This window comes from Thermobia domestica, chromosome 7 (genome assembly GCF_964235325.1).
Source record: "Thermobia domestica chromosome 7, izTheDome1.hap1.1, whole genome shotgun sequence".
Taxonomy (NCBI): Eukaryota; Metazoa; Arthropoda; class Insecta; order Zygentoma; family Lepismatidae; genus Thermobia; species Thermobia domestica.
In genome coordinates, this window is record NC_137460.1 from 241562529 (window position 1) to 241586370 (window position 23842).

A 23842-nucleotide genomic window follows, 5' to 3' on the forward strand; every position below is an offset into this window, starting at 1 on the left:
AGAGGTTCGATTGCTGCGAAATTTTCCGGAAACATCTAGCATAACATGAATAGTAATTTTGTAATAATTTTTCTTGTTTTTCTTTCAATTTATTTTATTTTCAGATCATTGTAAACAAACATTTTTTGGATCAACCTTTAGTATTAATCAATGTTTTCCAAATCATAAAAATTTGCAATTGTAATTAAGCGATTGTGTGTTACGTCTTGCATTGATTTTAATTATATAAAAATACATGTTTCTTTTTCTTCTCAGGCTTGCTTTCGATTGATTCCAAGTTTATGTATTTGTTCATTTTTGAAGATCTTTAATTAAGTCTCAGAAGCTATTTCTCAATCAAGAAGCTATTGGGAGAAAGTACGCTGCTGACGGCGTGTGCCGCTTTCCCTCTAGTGACGGATTGAAGAAGGTACCCGTATCTTTTAAAGAAGCGTGTAGAAATTGTTTACTAACATTAAATGTTCTGCATTAAGTGTGGTTGTATAAAAATGTGGCATGTTAAGAAAATAGTAAAGGCTTTGATTAGTACTGTTAATATCTGTTTGTTTGTTTACTTTCTTCTTTGTCCTCCTTTCTTTATACATACAGTGCTGCAAATAGTAGTACGTCTATGTACCTACTTCCTATCCCACTGTAAACTAACCGCACATTTAACGTCTTTAGGTAATACTTAACATGTATATAGTTAAACTTTCATATCAAAAACTGCTTTCGTATACTTCTCCATAACTGTAGCTGCTGAGAATGAAAATGAGAATTTACTAGAAATTAGTTGATATAGGAAAGAAAAACGATTGTGAAAGGTTACAAATACATTGTGTCCGTCGTGAAACCCCAACATTTGAAAAGTAAGGGGGAGAAATATTGCATTATATCATTGCTATAACTCAATAAGTGTTAATGTAACATAAAATAGTACACTTGTACATGGCCCTCGGTGTTCCGAAGAATGCCTACCCTATAGTCGATTTCACGGCATGTGTTGTGCAGCGTTTATAATGGGACATAGTTTATACATCTTTTATGTGATGTTCTAAGTCCAATATGTTGTCAACTTTCGTAACGTACATTTTATATTTCACTTACCATATAAAATATTCCAATAAAGTAATAGTGAGACAATGTGGATGCAAAGCAGTTAGCTTCCGCGACCCTTCTTTCCACTCATGGGCTAACTGAAGACCGGCTAAGTATCTTCAGTATATTCTTCCTAATTTCGTATTTTTCAGCTTAAAAACTTACATTCTTCCTACAGACCTGTTCACACAATTAATAAAACAGGCTACAAGACGATTTACTTACGATTGAATAATTTACCTTCTAGGTCCCAATTACTCTTTGTTTGCATGACTATACGATAACAATTAGAATTTATTGAATGTGATTGACAAAGTTTTATATTGACATTAGTGAAACAAGTACGTCATCAGATCTTCTCTTGTATTATTCTTAATTGCAATGCAACAGTATTATATGGTTTCACTTCACGTTTTATACTTTTCTAGTTCGTTATCAAGTTTTTGTGTAATTCACTCACGTATGAAGTTTAGTTAGTGTAATATTAAAAATACAAATTAAGGATAGTTAATCTTCAAAGAGTACAAAAGTTCTATTATGCTTCTTCTAGCGCTGTAGTAGAAATTTCAATAGAATGTATTTAATCATTTATCTAACAACTCTGCAGATAAGTATTTTTGTTCTCCACATGCCTTTAATTCACATCTAATTTGTTTCGAGAGACTAGTTCAGGTAAAATAATTAATATGAATTTCAAAAACGTATGGTGCAATCCAAATTTAATCATAGGAGGTTCTTGGTTTTACTTTAAGTGGCTTAGGTTACTTTCTTTTTTCATTTATTATCATTAACTTTTTGGCAATTTTTCTAATTTTACATAATGCAAACCGTTATTTTTTAAACGTTGAGACAACCCTGAAGTAAGGAATTGAGTGACATAACTAACGAGCTCGCAATGCAGAAGGACCCACTCCAAAAGTCTCGAAGATTATTTTTACGATGTTACGATATTAAAATCCATTTTTTAGGTTTCACATTATTTTATACTTTTTGGATCAAAAGATCCAATATGTTTCAACAAAAAATTTTCTTGTGAGCCTTATATCTGGAGTATTACACATAGTGTAGCCAAACCTAAACTATCGGTTAACTCAGTATGATGTGCAAAGAAAAGAAAAAAAAAAGGGGGGGGGCTGTTCAAAAATTTTGTGGCCCCTGATCCAAACATGCACCAAAAGATCCAATATATTTCAATCAAAAATTTTTTTCTAGGCCTTATATCTGGAGAACTACATCTAGTGTAGCCAAACCCAAGCTATCACTTAACTCAGTATGATGTGCTTATGCCGTAATAGATACGAAAACTCGATTTAGGGTCTGTTCAAACATTTTGTGGCCTCTGATCCAAAAACTAATTATTGGTCAAGATCGCAATCTTTTTATGCATTTTTGGGATTATTCCTAAAATTCTTGACCAATATTGCAATATTTTGATCCTTTTTTTTTTTTTTTGGATCATTTCTAAAATTCTTGTTTGTCAATGTTGTTCTGTAGTCTTCTATATTTTCAGGTTAGTGCTTAAGAGCCATTTAGCTAACGCGAACACGCTGTACACACGCTGGAATAATTGACAGGAAAAAATTTATAATCTATTACGTAAAAGTGACCGTGAGTTTCTCTCTGATCACGTCAAGCAATACTTAATGGATCAATTAAAATAATTCTTTGGATTATTACCAACCTTAAGCTTCCAAAAATTGATTAAAATGAATCTTAAACTGGAAACGGGGAACATAATTTACGCAAAAATTTGAGTGATGATATGAATAGTGACACTCCAGATGCAGTTTAAGTCCAAATTCAGCCTCTATCGCCAGTAGGAGTGATGGATGGAGGTGAGAATGGATGACGTAAAAATAAATTGAAACGAGAGATATTAGTTTTCAAGCCATAGTTTTTCGGGTCACTGGGATGAATAGTGATATTTACCATGCCATTTAAGTCCAAATTCACCCTTCTCTCGGCATTGGTGATGAGGAGCGGGGATGAAAAGAAAGCGACATTACAGATTTTTATCGTTGTAATGAAAACTTTTCCATTGTAATCCGTATCTAAGAGGGGAAAAAGTTCTAATACTTTCTATCAACCTATTTTGTAGTTCGAAGAAAGGGCATTTCAATCAATAGTCAATAGTTTTCAGCTAAAAGTGAATTATATTTTACTTTATTGCTTGGTAATAATGAGAATAAAATCAAACTAGGCTTAATAATAATGATAATATGCAATTTTTATTACTATTCTATTACGCATTGTTTCCATATTGTTAATCTGAACACAGCAACACACTGAGCAAGGCTATGTGAAAATAAAAATATAAAAAACACAATCACGTAACAGTTTCAACACAATAACTGTGTCTTCATCAGACTACATGGGAAAAACAAGAAAGGAGATGGAAGAAAGGACAAAACAGCACAAAGGTGACGTAAGATTAAAAAGAGACAACAACGAAATACATAAGCATCACAAAGAAACAAACCACAAGATAGGGTGGGAAGGAGCAGAGGTCATAGAAGCAGAGAACAGGATATTAGTCAGAAAGTGAAAAGAAGCCAGGAGACAAAGTGATAAATTGGAATACAGGATTCGTGATAAACAAAGAATGGGAGAAGATTCTACTTAAAGAAGAAGAAAGAAAGAGAACAAATTAATAAGGGAACATAACAAGGATAATTAGAGGACAAGAATTTATCGAGAAAAAAAACCGTATATTTTTAATTGGACAAATGCGCAACTGTACAAGTAAAAGTGAAGAACACAAGTGTTACTTCTTTTAATGAAGATACGGAGCCTAATTAAAAGTTGATGTCCGGAAAATATATAAGAGGCGACGAACTTCCAAGTAGCCAGAAGAAATGGAAGCCTGATGTAGATAGAGTTATTCTATTGAAACTGTTACATGATTGTGTGTTATATATACATATTATCACATAGCCTTCCTCAGTGTGTTGTTGTATTTAGTTATGCAATTTTTGTTTAATATGAGCAAGTAATGACTGATTATATGGAGCATCCAAAGTCAAAATATCTTCTCAATTTCTGTATAAATTTTTAGATGAAAAATTGGGGGCGAGCTTTTAACATATTCACGGGGAGGACCATGCATCCTTAGTTACGCTTCTGAGGAAATTCATTACTAATATTCTTAATATGTTCCTTGATTCTGATGCAAATGTATCTTTTAACGTTCCCTATATAAGATTCTTAACATAATCAAAATGCTTCATAAATAAGGCGAAAACAAAAGTATTTAGTCAGACTTTTATTCTTCTTCCTGCTGGTTTAATATCCATTTTATACTTTTTTTTTTTTTTTTTTTTAATAAGATAGCTATCACCACCGTATAAGGCCAGTACAAAATTATTTAAGGAACTCTCCATGACCTCTCTCAACCATTAGGGCCTATTGAAATTTGAAAGATCAAATTCATATTTGAAACTGGACGAAAGAACCGATACAAATTTGTCTTTAGGATAAATGGCTAAAGAGATCAATATAGTTTCCCACCAACAGAAAGAAAAGAAAGCTATAAACTAAAAATTGATACATGTATATAAATTTTCTTCGTGCTAATTAGTTGGAAAAAAAACTTGTATATTGTGTCCAAGAAATGTGATTATCGAGGAAATGGCAGTGGAATACATTGAACAAATTGCAGAAGTATTTGTAACAATCATTCCAAAAGTGAAATTTCTCAAGCACTTTTAATATGGTTTTATATTGCAAGCGCTAAGACGAACATTTCGACAAAGAACACAATAGGAACCAAAGAACACTATTGGAATATTAGAACTTACTACTTCGAATTATTACAGGAAAAGTAATAATTTACATGAAGTGAAAGAAATAACAAACTTTGCAAAAATCAAATAATAATAATAATAATAATAATAATAATAATAATAATAATAATAATAATAATAATAATAATAATAATAATAATAATAATAATAATAATACTTCGAGACTTTCACAATAAAAACTAAGAATTTTTGATGAAACTCGAATTTTGGCGTGTTGTAAACAATTGAAGCAATGTTTTATAATTTATTCGAGAAATTTGCTGTGCTTACTAGAGAACATCAACTTTGCGCAAGAACAACGTTTCATGGACAATAGATGGAAGTTGTAACTTTGAATTACATTTTAAGTTTAAAAAATTAGTATTTTTAGTTATGCGCCTAGGCCATGTTCTTTTGTTTTTATCTTTCAGTTTTGTTTCCTTTTTATTTTTATCACTTCACAAAGAAACTAGATGTGATCCGAAACTTTGTAAAGACGTCTTGCATAACATGAATATTAAGTTCTGTAAGTGCTTTTCTTGAATTCATTGTGATGGAACATTTCTGTGATCATCCTCTACTATTCATGATTTTTTTCAAGTAAATCGAAATTACTAGATTAGAATAATTAAGTGATTGTGTATTATGTCTTGCATCAGTTATAATTATATAAAAATACGTGTTTCTTTTTCCACACAGGCTTTCGTCTGAGTCCAGATTTATGTATTTGTTCATTTTTGAAGAATACTTTAGTTAAGTCTGAGAAGCTATTTGTCATCTAGAAACTGTTGGGAGGAAGAACGCTACTGAAGTGTGCCGCTTTCCCTGTAGTGACGAGTCGAAGGTACGCGTGTCTTTTAAAGAAACTTGTGGATATTGACTACTAACATTAAATATTGATTGTAGGTGTATGAAAATGTGACATATGTATAACTAGTAAAGACTGATTTGTATTCTAATGTTGTCTGCTTTCCTTTCTTTATAATTATAGTGCTTTAAATAGTACCACACCTTTGAGCCTACTTCCTGTCCCATCGTAGACTAACAGAACATCTAACTCCTCAATGTAATACTTAACATGTGTGTAGTTAAGCTTTTATATCAAAAACTGCTTTCGTATACGTCTCTGTAACTGTATCTGCTGATAATAAAAAGAAAAATGTACTAGAGATCAGTTGATATAGGAAAGAAAAGCGATTGGGAAAATTTACACTTACAGTGTTAAAATACGGAAAACTTTTTGATTTGGAGGGCCAAAGTCAGCTAGAAAACACAATGTTTACAGGGGAAATGGGTTGATATTACGGAAATGTAATAACTAAGTGAAGGTAAGTACTAAGTTAACGTAACCTAACCTAACCCATAATCTGAAGAAACAGAAAATATAACGAGAAAGCCAATCTGTACAAACCGTGACGGTAAGTACTAAGTTAACCTACCTAACCTGAACAAACAAAAAATACAGAAAATGTAGCGAGAAAGTACTAATTTTAACCCCAAAAATCTCCCCTCCCCCCCCCATTCAAAATTATGCTTCAAGATACATCTGCTTCTCTGTTGCCAACCCTGCTTTTTAGAGTATATCCTCTAAAGCAAAACTGTAGTATCATCTCCTATAAACTTTCAAACCTTGTGTTCCTTTAGCCCAGAAAATTTATAAAAGATATTCCAATATAGATTATAGAAATGTATTCATCTCTTCTGAATATCCCTAATCTTCATTACAACAATAATTTGAGCAATGATTGATTACTCGATATTGAGATATTCGTCTGATGAGAGCAGCATTATAGCTCTTGCCCTATAAAATACATTAATATGGAGGAAATTGTAATTAAAGATCAAAATATTTGCGGTACCATTGGTTACCCTCTACTTAGAAGTTTAGCGAGACAAATCCTTGAGTCAATCATCATTGCCAGAGTTGAACTAAGGAATATTATTCATACAAATCAGTGATATATAACACTTTAACCGAAACATGGGTTTCAGAAACGGTATGAGAAACACAAGGACTCAGAGACCTATAAGTCAATTTTGTATTATATTACTTTGAAATGTATTTAAAACTTTTTTTATACATGGTATATGAAAGTGTAAACTAAAAGAGCCAAATAAACTTTCACGAGCAACCAGGGGTGCCACCATTGTGTTTCAAAATTTATCACTGGGTCGCTTACAGTGTTAAATTGATTGCATAGAGAAAGTAAATGTCATTATTAAACTTCATTTTAGAGTTCATTCAATTATTTAAAGAAAACAATAAGATAATAATTCAAATATCACTTAATTTCATACTCTGCTCCCTATCTGTGTTGTTGATTCTGAACTTTATTTCTGTTATTTTCCTCATGAATACGTAAATATGCGGTTGGAAAATTATGTAATGATTCATTCAGAAGTTTATTTCTGAATATATAGGGTTCTCCATTTTAATCTTTCCACAAAGATATCTCGAAAACGGTTAAACATAAATGAACTGAACAAAAACTAAAATAGTAAATACCATGAAATACCATGGGGCAAATCGAATGGTGATGTCGTGGTGCTTCTCAGGGCCGCTCTCCATGGGGCCCGGGGCCCAATTTTAAAATTTTATATGGAAACATGGGGCGAGTGACACATCGTTCGATTAATATTTAAAAACTAAAAAGCGTTGTGGCAAAAGATTTTTCATATCATTCACCGTATTCAAAATGACCGCCAAGATATGTTACCTGTATCAGATAAACGTCCAGTACCACTACTATCAATACGGTTCAACATAAATGAACCAAACAAAAACTCAAAAGCCATGTGGCAAATCGAATGATGTTGTCGCGGTGCACCCCCAGAGCCGCCTTTCATGGGGGTCCAGGCCAAACTTAGAAATTTTAAACGAAAATATGGGTCAAGTGATACATCGTTTGATAGATCTTCATACACTAAACAGCGTTGTGGTACAAGATTGTTCATATGTATCACAATGCACCGTTTTTAAAATGGCCGCTAAGATATGGTGTTTGTATCAGATAAAACGTCCAGTACCACTAGTATGAAAACGGTTGGAGATAAATGAACAGAATAAAACTCGTATACGATATTACAGAGGGTATTTATCATTCCACGGCTCGAGAATGTTGCAACAGAGGAGAAGATGATTAGAGTAAAAGTGCCATAATGCAAAGGGAAGAAATTAATTCCTAGAAAATCATCGTTCCAACCTCCTCCGTAAGTGGGTGAAGCAGGACGGGAAGGAATGGTGAAATTGCAATTGAGAACCTTAGTTTTTGCAAATTGTATCTATACAACAAAATTATCTGAAATGTGTTTCTATAAGAAATAGATGTCTGTAATGGGAAAAAGTAGGTAAAATTCTCGTTAAATGGTACCTTCCATTTTGATTGCAGGCAATGATTATGATTTGTGCAAAACTGAACCAACTGAAATGCGAAGTAAATTTGTCGAACAATGTGTACAAACGTTCGTTTTGCTCAAAAGTCGTCTGCACAATATTGGTTCATTACAGTAACAGTCACTTGTACACACCACAAGTGTTTCGGACAAACCATACCTATTGCAAGTAAAACTGGGATTCTCATTTGAGATTTTACCATTCATTCCCGTTTCACCCACCATTCATTCCCATTTAACGTTGGACGTATAAAGAGTCCTTCACTTTAAATTGAAAACATCATATTTGGAGATGGTTTCCCCTCTTACATTTTGTAGTAACTCTGATAATAACAGAGTTACCATGTATCAGGGGACTTTTGACACACCCTATATATATAGGTGGGGACCATTTATGTTGAAGCATCCTTGTAACATTTAAACTAATAAACAAAAGACACTGAAATCTCACACCGTGAAAATATCGTCAGGAAGATATACTGTGCAATATCACAGGAGGACATTCTCTGACGTACTGTGCAATATCACCAGATCAGAAGTGTTGCCAATCCAATAGTTATATTTTTTAATGGTAATTACTTATTTACGCCAGAAAATTACACATTTCTATACCAAATAGTGTTAGGGTGATCAAATCTAGGCAGCTCAGTTGGACGAGTGTAGGACAAAATCCACGCAACAGTATCATGTGCATAGCTGTGGTATGTGCCTGTGAACGCCCTAATTAAATTGTATGTTCGTTTCTTTCTTCAATTGTCATGCTTTCTAAAGTTTTATCTGTAATTCTTCAATTTATTGAAATAACATTTCATTTACTCTTAAAGAACTGAAAATCCAATAAGACATGTAAGATTGTCACAGTATGAGTGCAGATGAGGTTTAATTATACTCATAAAATATTCTGGCTACTACTAGGACATGCCCAGGTGGATCTAATTTAGGGTGATAAGAAATATTTTGACTAAAAAGAGTATACTCACATAAATCAACTAGAAAATGAAAGCACTGACTTGCTAAATCAGATATAACAAATAACAGTAAAGCAGCCCAGTCTTAAAAAGAGTACACTTAATTCTATTCATAAAAAATTAAAGTAGAAATAAAATTAAAAAGATACAATTTAGATAAAAACAAATTTACTTCTCTACTTTCAAAGTATTTACATCAGTTGCACTTGTCAAAATAACCAATAACATATACATTTTCATTTAATTGGTCGAGACACATTTTCACATTTCGATTTTCTAGATAACACTTTTACATTATTTAATCCGCACATATTGTTATATTATTAGAAAAACACACTTCAATAGCATTTAAACTTAATAAATGGTGGGTGGCAACGGATTAAAAAATGAAAAGAAATACTGAACATTCTACCATTACCATATTCACATTTTGATCTTGGTAGATACATCTATATTTTACTTATTTAGAATATATACGCGAAACACGAAAACTAAAAAAACTCAGCATGCTACAACTACCGTACATGTTTCACAGTTTGATCATTTCCGACGAAAATTTGATCAGTATATCAGAATTATTTTTAAAAAATATTCATAAAACACTACCATACCAACAAACAAATCAAAATTTCTGTATGCCACCTGATAAGGATGAAATTAAAATACTTCAACGAATGGTCTTACAACAATACGCTGTGTGTCTCAAATCTATTATATATAATAAAATTGAGATGAAAATACACTTTTACAACTTAATGTACGTCAATCACACACTAAGTGTGTTTCAATCTAAATGTATACGAGTGTATATGTATCCAGTTTTCAGAAAATCACTTACACTTAGTTGTTTGTCAATTAGTCTAGTGCACAAATTCTGAATTCTTCTTTAAAACTGAACTGTTGACTTTTTTACTCTTTTCTTTGGTGGTTCATCAAATTTTGCCTGCTCTATCACTGTGGCTGCCAGAACTTGATCCTGTCCGATGACGCGGGAAGCCTCAAACATTCTTCAGTAGTGAAAAACACTACTCTTCTTGTAGCAGCAGGCCCACTATCGTGGATAAAGAATGACGGAATTAATTCCCCCACTTGTCCAATCACCTTCTAAAAGCAGATCGTGTAATGTGGCTGGTTCTTTTGGAAGTGTGCCTCTCTTATGCCTTCGAAGATCTCTCTGAACAGAAGAAACTTTACAAATGTGAGGCATCACATCCTTTTGTACATACCGCAAATTATTTGCGATAACTTTAATGGGTCTAGACGTTAAGTTCGTAGCCTCCATCTTCATCTATATTCGTAATTTGCAGGCTGTAATAGCTTATTCCTTACTGGGATGATTATGTTCTACGGAATTGCTTGGCTCCGGAATCTAGAAAAAAGAAATGTAAAAACAAAAATTGTAAACTAAGAAACAAATGTCTGTAATGTTTGACAGAAAGACACATTTTCCATAAAATCTAATTTCCATGTTTTAATTCCATCTTTTTGAAATTATCTTGTAGTATCACTATTTAATATTTTCTAATACAAATAAACTTATAACTAGGGAGCGGAAGTTCATGACCTAAAAATATAGATATATAACCTAAAAAGTATATATAAGTTTGATTTTGAATGGAAATAACAAAATATTAATTTAAACGACTTAATGAATAAGACAAAAACAGTAAATTATTCCGTATAAAATGTACTAATTTCTCGCATCTCTGCCTACCTCAGAAGGAGAAGTCCTGTGTTGAGAATATAACCAAAAATTAGAAGAATGACAAACAATAATTAAAAATTACCGAAGACAAAAAATAACGAACAAATTACCGAAACTTAGGAAAAATGACAAAAGAATGACTTAAAATAAGAAAAATATGATCTTCCTAAATTCCCTATCATCAAATTTCCTAAGAATTACTAACTCTTACTATTTACTTACAATGCTATTATTATATAGTGACGATAGATAACAAGCATTAAAAAATCCACTATATTCAACCCACCTCATTATCAGTCGTGACAGCTCCATTACATGCGTTTGTTTTTCTCTGCACACAGCTCCAGCGAATAGAATTCTTTGAGATATAACCTTTTGTATAGATATAACCATTCAAACACAATTTAGAATCACATTTGTTCGACGTTATCAGTTCCATTTTCTGCTGCAAATCACAAAATTTCACTTCATTTTATAGAAAGTGAAAGTTCAAATTTTAGATGTAAACAAAACTCAAGCGTTCATTGGCTAATGAGGACAAAACTCGAAATTCCATTGGCTTGTTGGTTTTAATGTAAACTCAGTTATTGGTTATTTTGACAAGTATAACTGACGTTTCGCAGGACAATTAAAACATAACTCTTCATATGGATGTGATAAGTAATTAAAGCTCTTCTGCATTCATAGTGTGACAAACCTACTTGTTTTATTGGATTTTAAATTCTTTAAAAGTAAATGAAATGTTATTTCAATAAATTAAAGAATTACAGATAGAACTTTAGAATGCATGACAATTGAAGAAAGAAGCAATCATACAATTTAATTAGGGTGTCCACAGACACATACTACAGCTACGCACATGATACTGTTGCTTGGATTTTGTCCGCACCACCACGTGGGCAGGTCATGTAGTCAAGATGGAAGAAAGTAGGAACCCTTTCAAAGTTTTAACTGGAGATCCAATCGGAAAACGACCATTAGGAAGACCTAGGCGCAGATGAAAGGACAATATCAAGATGGATCTCACAGAGATAGGAATACAAAGTAGAAACTGGATGCAGTTGGTTAAGGATAGAAGTCAATGGAGAGCTTTTGTGAACGCGGCATTGAACCTTCGAGTTTCATAGGTCATAGAGTTAGTTAATTACACATTTGTTACCTACATGTTAAACGAAAATTTATAATATCACATTTATTATTTAGTGTTACAAACTAAGGATGGTATGGTAATAGAAAGTTACTATCGAGCGTGCTTTTGTTTGTTTGTTTGTTTACATATTGGTTGTGTTCATCCTATGTCTCTTACTACTTTAAATGAAAATAATACTGCTAGGTCTGAAGTCTAAAAGAAAATCACGCTGCATTTCATAAAATTAAAAAAAAAAAAAATTAAAAAATGGGAACTTTATCATTGAAAAGATTTTTAATGCCAAGGAGACGAAGAGGGTTGAATTCTCTGCTTATTCTTTATCTTTTTTACAGTGGTAATGATTGGAAAGTTTTAAAGAAAATATAGACAAAATTACATCGAAATCAAATAATTTTACGAAAGTTATTTTGGAAAATTATTTCCGTATCATTTTACGTAAAAGAAGAAACCTTCTTGTTAGGATGAATTTATACCTTATCCATGGCCGACTTCAACTCCAAATAATGAGGCTGATCGAAAAAGCTATATTTGAAAAACTACACGGCGTAAAGCATCAAAACTGAATAACTTTTAGGAAAGTTATAGTGAAAAATAGTTTTGTTATCACATTATGTATATACAATGTGTATCTCATTATGTATATACAATGGGTATGTAAAGTTCCAAGTTCGGGTTGATTTTACCTCATTATTCTTGACTTATTTCAACTCCAAACAAAAGGATTATTTTCTAACCTTATAGAGAATTGCATGTATCAATAGAACTTCATATTTTTTTCCATCGCAATCTATTCTGTGACGAAAAGTCTGTAAGTGTTTAACAGGACCGACTCTACCATATATGCAACACGTGCATTTGCTCGGAGCGGCAAACTTGTCATAACTATGTTATTTAAAATAAATATTTCTTGTTGGAAAGAAACCTCATAATAATAGTAGTTTAATTTACTAAGGTGACCTTTTATTTGAATACTACATTCATAAATTATCTTTAGGTCGCATTAGTTTAATGTCACATCGACAGGGCTAGAGCAAATGATCAAACAAATCCCAGCATGCATTACTTGATTGTGGTCAAATACAAGAACTCAATTCTCGAACAGTAGCGAACACCTGTTTAATTTAGTTAATTATCACAGTTTTGATATGAAAGCTAGTCTTGCCTTCGTCACAGACAAATTCCTTATCATTGAAGGGGAAACAAGTTTTTTTCTTTTTCTTTTAGTTTTTAACAGATGTAGAAGGAAAATCAAGAAATAATGATAAAAGAGCTAGTTGCACTGGAATTTGTCTGTGACGAAGGCAAGACTAGCTTTCATATCAGAACTGTGATAATGACTATCCTTAGGCGTAATATGTAATGAGAAGAAATTATTTTTAAAGCCGTTGCCAAGGATCTTATAAAATAGAGGATTTGCCCTTACAACAAAATCTTGAAGCCATACGTCACAGCTTCGCCACCCCTACTCTGCCCACTCCACCCAATAAGATCGCAATGTTTTGAGCCAACAATCATGGCGGAAACGAAAGTAGTCAATCAGACTATGCCAGATACGAGAGTAGCCAATCAGACGTGCCGATGCTCGGTTGTTTTTTGGCTTCATCGATTTAATAGGATGAAGATACATATGGGCAGATCCTCTATTTATAACATTCTTGGTCGTTGCTTAACCCCAACTGCTTAACTGCTTGGTCGTTGCTTAACCGTACCTTTTCCCTTGATAATTGTCACTCCATGATTAATAGTAAGAAAAGTATAATCAACCATGTTTAATTTTTCAAAATTGAATGAATTCGCCTTTAAGCGTTTGACTGATTTTTCAGCGGAGAGATAGGCCATTGAGATAGGTCACGTTACGTTTCATGAAAATCGGCCACTGTCTTTTAGGAATGTTAATGTTGTATTTTCTTTTTTTAAAAAATGCGATAAACTCATCATCCTTTGGCTTTTACTAGTTTCAACACAAATAATATGTATGTAATATGTACTTTTTCATTAGAAAATGTCCTAGCAACTTGTTCAAGGTAGCTACTAAAAAAAGCACGAATGTTATCTAACCTAGTAAGGGAAGGACGAAAATTATGGGCCTGCACGGGATGCGTTCCAACGGAGTAGGCGCGTCAGCGACAGTAGGTTGTGCAAGCGAAGATAGTTGAAACATTCTGTGTTCTTCATGTTAATAATAATAATAATAATAATAATAATAATAATAATAATAATAATAATAAAGAATTTTATTGTCGTTAAGCGATACATAGCAACGTCAAAATGAGATATAATATTGATACATAAGTATAAATGAATAATAATCTATAATTAAATTAACGGTGAAATGACATTATAAAATAAATGATGATGATAATATGCATTTTTAATACCAACTCAACACGAGATTAGCAAGTACGTTATATTTCTATTGAACAATTAAAATATTCCTGTAAACAATAAAAGGGCGTTACAACTAACCAAATGTATAACATACTTTTAAATCTACCTATATGTTTACTTGTTAATGTTGCAGGCAACTTGTTATACACTTTTAGTCCAAGTGTCTTATAACTATTTAACGATTTGGACAGTCGTTGATATGGGACATTTATGAGTTTATTGCTTCTAGTATTGTACGAATGCATATCTTGTCTATTTGGTGTTGTAAATTTTGGTGATTACTTTTTATATAGAGGAGTACTGTGTAACAGTAGCGTCTTCTGTAGGTGTGCAAGTCGTGTGGTAACGCCCAACGAAAAATTAAGAAAAGAGTATTTTAATTTAATTAAACGATCGTGAGAAGTAGGGACTTTTTTCATTTATCAACGGGACAAAATCAACTGTTGAAGTGCGAAAGAACCGAGGAAAGCTACACGATCTCCGTTATGCTTTGAGGAGGCACCTCTGCGAGTAAGTCGTTGGCAACACTTTGGCTGTATTTTCGCCGCTTTAGGAGACTCATATTGCGCATGCGCTTCGTGTTTCCCACCTCATGCTTCTATGATCCAAAAGAACTCAACGCCTTGAGTTTTCTGCTTGTCTCAAAGCGTTGCCAAGTCTGTAGATTTATCGGTGGATGTACAGATTTATATATATATATATATATATATATATATATATATATATATATATATATATATATATATATATATATATATATAACAATGCAGAAAGCAATTTTGTGTGTGTGTGATATCTACGGACTATTTTTTTTATTATTATTATTGTTAAACATATCGTTCAATTCATAAGTTAAAGGTTCAATCGACTTCTTGCAAAAATATGTGCAAGAAACACGGTGAAAAGAAACACCATTATTTTCTCGATCCAATAAAATTGTGTTCGAAGGGTCAGTTGATGAAAAAATAAAAACGACGCTGAGCTACAGAACGGTTTTCCATTCAACCTTTTTCTTTCCCTAATTTTCATTCACTTAGGTTAGTGACTCATCCACAAGACTTACGGTTTCGGGCCCCCTATTACTGTCTTTGAGTGCTTGGTAATTCTTTTTTCTTTGTTTAAAACATCGTTTTTTCTGTTGTCTCTGAATGCTGCAAAAAGGATTTGTTTCACTTGCTACATTTTGAGATTATTTTTTAAATAGGTCTATTATATTGAAATTAGTAGGTAGCCGAGAAAAGTTCGATTCAGGAGAATCATTACTTTTTTTTTTTTTTTTTTTTTTTTTTTTTTTTGTGCTACAAAGCTATACATATATGCTGGGTGTCCCCTTGTCTTTCGCGTTTGCGAGTGTAGTGGTTTCAGCTTTTTAGATGACTAGTGAGAGTGTAATTCAAAAACTATTAAAAAGTCCTTTTTCATTAGTTTCTTATAATGAGAAAAACAAATAATTGACCGTGGTCGACCGTGTCCTAATCTCACGATGTCAACTCTTGTGAAGGGCAAAAAGTGGTGCTGGTTTTGAGAGATATTTTCGAATGGAGTTGTACATGTCAGGTTGGCTTTGTGGGTGTAGTGTAGTGAATAGATTTTACTGTTGGACATGTTTGCTATTTTCAACTAAGAAAAATGTGTGGAATCATCAAGGGTACGAGGATTTGAACCATCTTAATACTGCAGTGAAGAAGCATGGTGAGTCTGAAATGCATCTTTCTAGCTTTTTTAAATTTGATACCTTTATTGCAACTCCAACAACAATAGTCGTTCTTTTGGATTCCAAAGAAGGGCTGACATTGAGTTGCACAACAAAAAGTAAAGAAGAATAGGGAAATATTAGAGAGGTTGATTAATGCCGTCTGCTATTTAGCAAAGCAGGAGCTACCATTCAGATCTCATAACGAGCAAGCAGCGTCTCTAAACAAGGGAAATTATGTGGAATTTCTTATTGCAAGTGCAGAGTTTGAGTCCACATTAAAAGAACACTTACAGACTTCTTCAATTTTCCGTTGAACTTCAGCAAGCATTCAGAATGATTTGATAAATTCTGTTGCCGATGTACTGAGGGACGAAATTTACCGCGAAATTCAGAACACAGAGTTTGTAGCTATTATGCTTGACGAAACTTCAGATGTAAGCAATAAATCGCAATTGTCAACTGTTTTACGATATTTTTCGGCGACGGAGAAAAAAAAATCGTAGAACGATTTCTTGGATTTCATGACATGAGTGCTGATAAAACTGCAGCGGCGCTTTTCAATCATGCTAATGAATACCTATAAATGCGCGGACAAATTAATTGCTCAGACATACGATGGGTCTTCGGTGATGAGCGGCCATCTCAATGGCCTTCAAAGCAAAGTGTTGGAAAAGTATCCTAAAGCTCTCTTTACGCATTTCTATGCTCATGTAATGAATTTAGTTTTGCAACAGTCATTGAAATGCAACAAAGAGCTTAAAGCATTTTTTGCGGTCTTAAATCACTGCCTGCCTTTTTTCTCATTCCCCAAAGAGGTTGCACGAACTTTCTGCTTTCATGTCAAAAAAATTACCATCATTATCTTGTACTCGATGGAATTTTACCTCTAGACTTATTCATACGGTCAGTGAAAACAGAGAATCATTGATTATGTTTTTTTGATCATGTTAGTGAAAGTGGAGACTTCGACAATTTAACTGCAATGACAGGCAGAGGATTTGCTAGCTTCCTAAGGAATTTTGAAAATATATTTTTAATAAAGTTTTGTCCAATTTACTTGTTTTCTCAGATATATTGTTCAATATATTCCAGTCTAGGGATGTTGATATTTTATACTGCAGTAATAAAATTACTGAATTTCAAAACCAACTGCAAAAGGAAAGAGAGAATTTTGAAATAGTCTGGTCTTCTATTGATAGAGATGTAGGGGACGAAGAAGTGATTCAGATAAAAAGAAGGAGATTAAATGATGAATCACAGAAAGATCATTGTCGGAGACTGTACTTTGAAATCATTGACAACATCAGTAATCAGATTACAATTAGATTGGCGTCTTTCGAAAAATTGCAGTATTTTGATCTCCTAAACCCATCTAAACTGAAGTTCTTCAACAAACGAGTAAACTTTCCTCACGATTTGTCAAAAAAAAAAAAAAAAAAAAAAAAAAAAAAAAAAAGCTGCAGGTAGTTTATGGTGGTGTTTTTAATTTGTCCAAACTACAAAATGAACTACATGTGTGGTACGCTTCCAATGAGGAATCAAATAAAACGCCCATTGAGATCATTCAATATTTGATGGATATGAATCTAGTGAGTGGATTCACGGAGATTTATAAGTTAGCTATGCTGATTGCAACAGTACCTTCCACAATATCATCTGTCGAGAGATCGTTTGCGTCGCTGAAAAGGATTCACACGTTCTGCCGCGCTAGTCAGACCGAGCACCGAATTACGAATTTAAGCCTCATTTCCATCGAAAGTGAACTGTTATCCAAGTTACGAGAGGGAGATAAATCAAAATTCTATGATGCAGTGATCCAGAGGTTTCTACAGAAGAAAGACGACTCGAGCTGGAATTCAAGTAATTGTAAGTAAATTGATTTTGATTTTGATTTTCAGTTTCATATTTGCTTGTTTTTGATCTTCAGTTTCATATTTTGAAGGTATATTTTCCTTATATAATTATTCTCATTAAATGTATTGCTTACGTAATAACATCCTCCTTAATTCATCTCTATAATTTCCAGACTAAATTGTTAGAAGAAAATTGCTATTTATAGGTTGTAGGCATTGGTGTAACTAGGACATTTTGCTGGGGATGGCCATGGTCCCTTACTTTCGAAAATTGCGAGAACTTCCAGGTACAGACTATATTCAAGAAATCGATGGGTGGGCAAAGTATAGTCACCGTATGTCGAATGCAAACGCTACTAAAATAGTTATGCGTAAATTGAGGATAACTTATCACATTATTTTCGATCAGAAAAAAAAAATGTGAGTCGGCCCAACTTTGCTTTTGGAAAGAGGGGGTCCCCTCTAGTTTCGCCTATGGTTGTGAAGATTAATATATTTTTTTCTTTCTTACCAACGCCCTAACATCCACCTCACGAGACGCCACTGCTGTGTAAATGTATAGATTGATTATTGTCATAATTTTAAGATTGATAAACAAAGGTCTGCAATGGGCTAATTTGTCTGCGTTTGAAATAATTCTGATGGCTTTTTTCTGTATTAGAAGAATGCTATTTACGTGACAATTGTTACCCCAAAATAATATACACAAGGTGTAGCATACAAAATTATATTCTGAAAAAAAAAAAAAAAGTAAGCTGATCTGACAGTTATCAGGAACATGATTTTTTAGTTGTTTTAACAGATATATTACTCTTGAAAGTCTCCCAGAAATATTGTTAATATGCTGTTTCCACAGTAACTTGTTGTCAGTATAGATACTTAGAAACTTTACTCATTTTGAGTTATTCTCAACAGGCACTTATTTTAAAATAAAAGTCATATGTTGAGTTTTATTCTAATTAAGAAACCATTAGCCTTAAACCATATCACTATCTGATCCCATGTATTTTCAGTTAAAGCATTAAGTGTACTAAGATCAAGACTAGTATTTGGGAAGGTGGTATCGTCACCATATAGTATAGAGTAAGCAGATAAAAAGTAAGGTAGATCATTTATCATTAATAAAAATAAAAGTGGCCCAAGTACTGAACCTTGGGGTACTCCGTACTTAAGTGATGCAGTACCAGATTTATTGCTATTTACAAAAACCATTTGCTTACTGTTTTCTAAGTAAGATATGAATAATCTAAAACTTAAGCCCTTGATACGTAGTACGCTAGTTTTTGTTCAACACAATCAAAGGCTTTGCTTAAATCACAAAGTGTTACCTGAACAAAATCCTTATTTTCAAAGCCTCTAATAACGAATCGATCACTCCAACAGTAGATCTACCCTTTACAAAACCAAACTATGAATCACTAATTACGTTATGCTTATCAAGGTAATCACATAATTGCATGTATATCACAGTTTCAAGAGTTTTTGAGAAGACTGGTGCCAGAAAAATTGGTCGATAAATAGATGGACAATTCTCGGGTCCGTTTTTATACACAGGCACAACTCGTGATAATTTTACAACTTCGGGAAAGATTCCCTGTGTTGGACTTTGATTAATGCAATGGGTAAGCGGCAGAACAATACAATCAATAACACTTTTAATTACATTACTCGATAATCCATAAACATCAACGCTGTTTGAATACTTTTAGTTATTTACAATGTTGAGAACTACTTGGGGAGATATATTTCTGAATACAAAATTATCCTGTATAGGATTTACAGATTGTTCCATGAGATTGACTGCCGTTACATCAGGTTTGTCAATATTGTGTACCTCATCTACAGAGTTCACGAAGTAATTACTAAAATCTTCTAAATGGGGATAAACGCAGATCCGATTACTCTTAACTACAGTACTAATTACATTCCAAGCTTGTTTACACTTATTAACAGACGATTCGATTTTTGTCGAAGTATACTGCTTTCTCACTTCATTAACAGCTTGCTTATATGCTTTCCTACCTTTGAGATAGACTGACCTAGTCACTTCATTTTTCTCTCGCTTATATGTGAGAGCTGGTCCAAAGCAGGCAAACGATAAGCCTTGACAGCATTGAACATGGAAACCTTTGGCGCGATGTCAGAAGTGTTAAGGATCGTCAACAGCATGGTATGTCGTGCATGCTACGATGTTTTCTTGACGCTTATAAGTGAAGAAAACGTGAAATATACCGTGACGAAATACATCGCATCACACGTTATTCCGAACACACACACACATACACAAAATGGAGATTCCGGTTCCTAACACTTCCAGCTTCGTTCCGAAGCACTGGATGTCGATTGTTGTCAAGGCTTACCTCCTGCCTACTTTGGGTCTTCCATGAAATTAGGGTGTATCTGAAAACTCTATTGAGAGCTTATTTGAGAATTATACCCTGTACACAAAACCCTGCACACCCATTGAAAATTGATGTAATATGCATTTTTGGATTGTGTATGCGTGACTTCCTTTACACTGATAAGGACCACCATCCACAGTTTCTCTGTTGAAATTTAGCTTTTTCGCGATATTGGACAGCCCTTGCTCTGAAATTATATACTTTTCGCAATAGGTCCATATGAACTTTTTCTCTTATTTTGATGTGAGCAATCACCTCTTACAGTTTGTCGGTATAGTTCATTAACACCCTGTATATGTAATTTAGATTAACAACAAAATTAGAAAATATCGTATAGCGTGATAGTTACAAACAGCTTTATACTGCTCCCTGTAAATGCTGTGTCACCTCTTTCTTAAATATATACTCACTACAATAATTTTTAAATTTATCTGCAAGATCGTTATACGTTATGAGTAGGCTGTATTTAACAATCTTTGTGCCATAACTGGTTGAGTTCATTCTTCTAATATGTAATGCTTCTCTACGTCTTGCATTATATTCATGAATATCGTTATTTTTTCTCAAGCTTCAGATCAATATGTGTCTGGGAATTTATATTTTGTAGATGAAATATGCTAGTTTGAACTTTTCTAATTAAATTTAATGGTAATATTCCTGAGGTTATGTGCAAGCTTTTACTGGACTATCTGGGAGATAATCCGTACATTGACTTTATTGCTTTCATTTGAAGAATTGGCAATTTCTTTATATCTGATCGCACACCATTCTATCAGATTACCGATAAGTAAAATAGGTTCGATTGTATGAATGAATAGTATACTGCTCCAATGCTTGAGTTTGGTAAGATATTATGTAAGTGACTAAGAACTCCCACAACTGGTGATATCTTCTGTGCTAACATTAAGATATGTTTATCCCATTTCATATTTTCATCCAGACCTAAGTATTTTACAGTACTTACTCTAAGGATAGTCAGTTCAATTACTTGTAGTTTGCCAGGGATTTGTGTTTTAAGTGAGGGTTTATGAAACACTAGAAACACTATTTTGGAGGAATTTAGTACCAATTTGTTTTCACAAAGCGAAGGTTTAAAATGGTTAATATTACGCAGTAATTCAACATAAAGTATTGTTTTGTCATCTGCAAATAAAGCAACTTTACCTTTGAGGTTTAGCTCTTTTATGTCATTTATGTAAATCAAAAATAACAATGGACCTAAAACTGGTCTTTGTGGCACACCATAAAGAACTGGTAATGCAGTGCTTTCTTGACCATTACCATACACATATTGTGTTCTATTGTTAGGTGACTTTTAAACCATTTCAGAGCTCCTCTTATTCCAATTTTCTCCAATTTTAAAGCAAAATTGCAAGATCAACTGTATCGAAGGCATTTTCTAAGTCAATAAATAACCCAGGTGCTAGTTTGTTGTTGTATAAAACCGCTTCTACTTCTTTTAGAAACACCAATACGGATTTCGGAAAAAATGCAATACATTAAATGCAACTATTAATTTAGTAATTGAAGTTAAATGATTCCAGATACCTAATTACCTTATTGTATATACACTTTTCTATTATTTTTGACGTACAGTTTAGGATGGAAATAGGTCTGTAGTTATCTGGTTGTAATTTATCACCCCGTTTAAAAACTGGCACAACTTTTGCTATTTTACACACTGTTTGAAATGAACCAAGACTAATGAAATCAGCTAAAGAATACTTTAATTAAAAATTTTTACATTGTTTAAAAAAATTCGTTGGTAAGATTGTCTTTTACCATATTCTTTTTCATATTTAGTGAGTTAATAACAGTTGAAACTTCATCAGCAGTCACAGGCTCGAAACAAAACGAATTAACTCTGCTTTGAAAACCATACTCTTGACCTTGTACTTTAGAGATTTAAGGTGCCAAATCTAGTTCTAGAATATTTATTAAGTAAGTTAGGTACATCTTAGTGAACTATTTCTATTTCATTAAAGATAATTTAGCAACTCCTGATTTTTTAATGCTGGGTTGTATTTGTTAAAATCTCATTAACTACTAGCCAAAATTTTTGAGGGTTATTTATGTTATTCATAATTCCTTCGTGATAGAATGCATCTTTTAGGTTTCATTTCTCTTCCGGAACTAAAGTTCTCACGTTCTTGAATTCTTCACGTATGAAATTATTTCCAGGATATTTTTTGTAAGGACAAAATATTTCTCTCTTCTACATATTAGTGATAATAAATGTTCAGTCGTCCAACTAGGTTTATAATACTTACGAGTTTTAACTATATTTGTGCGATTAATTGTAGCTTTTTTGAATACCAACATTTATATAGGAAATTAATTGATTATAGCAATCGTCGATGTTATTCGCATCAAAAGTTAACTCATTTCTTAAAAAATTATCATTTGCTTTCTTAAAATCAGTTTTATCGCAACTGTTTTGAACTTCAAGCTTAGTCGCTGAAGACTGAACCTGAGTTAAGTGTTCATAATTAGGAAATTATGATCGCTAAGATCTACTGCTGTGTTATTAACTTACACCTCATTTCAAAGTTTGTTAATACTGATATGGTCAAGTAAAAATTCACTTTATTAGTAACCCTTGTTGGGTATTTTACGTTAGCCTGATTATAAACCATTTGAATTAATAAACACATAATAATGTACAGTTTCGTTATCTTTTGGTTTTAATGTATCACCTAATATGTACCATTGAAATCACCTAATATGTACATTGTACTGTTACTAAAACAATGAGTTATTTCTTCAAAGTCTCCCAAAAAAATTTCAAATATTACTTCTGTGTGGATTATAAATGCCTACTAATGTAATTATCTTAGAACTTATACAGAGTTGAACAGCAAGAATATTATGAATGTTATCAATTGTTTTCACAATACTTCCATTCCAATAGTTCTGGAGATAAATAGTAATTCCACCCCCTCCCTTACAATTTCCAGTAACGTGAAAGCTTGAATATTTCTGAATATTATAGTAATCGTTTTCTCCAGAATATAGCCATGTTTCGACAATAACGATAACATCAATTTTGTGTTTTCTTAATAACAATTCAATTTCATTTGTTTTGTTTCTTTACTTCTCGCATTAATATATAATATAGAAAAATTCTTAGTTTTTGAATGTAAGCTTAACTAGTTATTTACATAATCATCAGCACTAACAAAAGTGTATTCACTTATGTTTATTCTAGTAATTGAAGTATCATTATCTAAATTGCAATCCATAAAATATCTTAAACCACGATATAATATTATTAATTACCATGGTTTTCACTAGCGGAACTTTTTAATTTCATCATCATCCCTTATCCACACCGCTGGAGAATTTTTATGTTGTCTTACGTTCACTTTACAGTCATTCACCCACACGTATTTGACTTTTGGCCGGAGGTCCCTTGCCTTCTTGTGCAG

At 32.8% G+C, this 23842-nt stretch overlaps 1 protein-coding gene across 3 annotated transcripts in view; it reads left to right on the plus strand.

Annotated features, from left to right (window-relative positions):
• LOC145690787 (uncharacterized) overlaps positions 1-23842 on the plus strand; it is a 105491-nt gene that overhangs the window by 8782 nt on the left and 72867 nt on the right. For all 3 annotated transcript variants that reach the window (XM_081766055.1, XM_081766058.1, XM_081766056.1), the window contains exons 2-3: positions 256-409; positions 5559-5703. The gene's annotated coding sequence lies outside the window, so the exon portion shown is untranslated. The remainder of the gene's footprint in view (positions 1-255; positions 410-5558; positions 5704-23842) is intronic.